Raw genomic sequence first — 1531 nt, forward strand, 5'->3', positions numbered from 1 at the left:
AAAACCAGAAAAGAAAAAGTTCAACACAGTACAATGCAAAAATACACTACCTGAAACGTACACGCTGAGTCTTGACATTTCAGTAGTGTGTACAGTAAACACGTAGAAATTCATAACATGGGTGTGGAATCTGAGCCAACCTGTCTCAGACAGCATGAGAGATTGCTGTGTTCAGGACCTGGGCTGCAGTGAAGGCACAGTTAGATTGTGGCGAGGCATTCAGAAAACTGTTACTGTTGCCAATTGCTTTTACCACCTGTACAGGGTCAGGGACCGAGTTAAGAAGCTGGGCCCTCGCTCATGAATTTCCAGAGGCAACAGCTACAAAGTAACATCGTCCCACCTGCAAATTGTGTTTTACAAAATGGTTGCCAAACTTGAGCTCTGCCAACTCTTCCAAGAAGTCAACTTTCTGTCTCATTCGCTTGGAATGCTGGGGCGGTTTCTGAAGGTCTCAAAGCTCGGGACACCCACAGGCCAACACAAGGTAGAAAATCCCTCACTGAGACTCTTCTAGATGATTCCAGGTTGTGTCAACACAGGGGTTCTGGGTAATAGCACTAGCTGAGGTCCCAGCCATGGGAACAAGGAAGTCCTCATGACCTCATGACAGTTCCAACCACCTATCACCTGATTTTTATAACTGTTTACAACTAGTTACATTCTATGAGACACTGAGAAGAAGTATGGAGCAGATTTCAAGAAAGCCTCAGAAACACGGTAGACAGCAATAAAAAGCCTCAGAAACACGGTAGACAGCAATAAAAAGCCTCAGAAACACGGTAGACAGCAATAAAAAGCTGTTACTTAAAAAAAAAACATATGTTATTTTATGTTTAAATCAGCTGTGTGTATATCTGTGTACCAGGCGCCCATCTGAAGAGGCTAGAAGGTGTCATTGGATGTCCTGGAACTCCAGATATGGTTATGAGCTGCTGTATGGATGCTGGGAATTGAACTCAGAACCTTTGAAAGAGCAGCCAGTGCTCTTAACCACTGAGCCATCCCTCTAGCCCTGATGTTATTGTTTTAAACTATTAAGCTTCGTATGGCTTGTGACCTAGCAACAGATAATCAAAACATGCCATCTCCACATGCCACGAGCCTAGCCATACATCTTTCATCCTCCTCCGTCTTTGGAAAGGAAGCCTAGGACTCTGCGTGCTAGGGAAATGTTCTACCATTGACACACACACAGGCCATCAAACTATCCTTTCTAGACCAGCTCCTAGGCCTGTCTCCCCTCCTTAGAGCCCCCAGATACCCACATTGGGATTCCTCGTGTTCTCCTCCTCCTCACAGGTGAGAAAATAAATACATCTTCCCAGTCATTCTGTCGAGGCGAGTGTCCAACTGCACAGTAAGAACTAAGCAGATAGTAGCCCATTCTTTAAAAATAAGACGAATTATCAATATGTTTAAAAGCCTCGATGGGCAGTGGTGGTGCACGCCTTTAATCCTAGCACTTGGGAGGTAGAGGCAGGTAGATTTCTGAGTTCAAGGCCAGCCTGGTCTACAGAGTGAGCTCCAG

Source organism: Mus caroli, chromosome 1 (assembly GCF_900094665.2).
Source record: "Mus caroli chromosome 1, CAROLI_EIJ_v1.1, whole genome shotgun sequence".
NCBI lineage: Eukaryota > Metazoa > Chordata > Mammalia > Rodentia > Muridae > Mus > Mus caroli.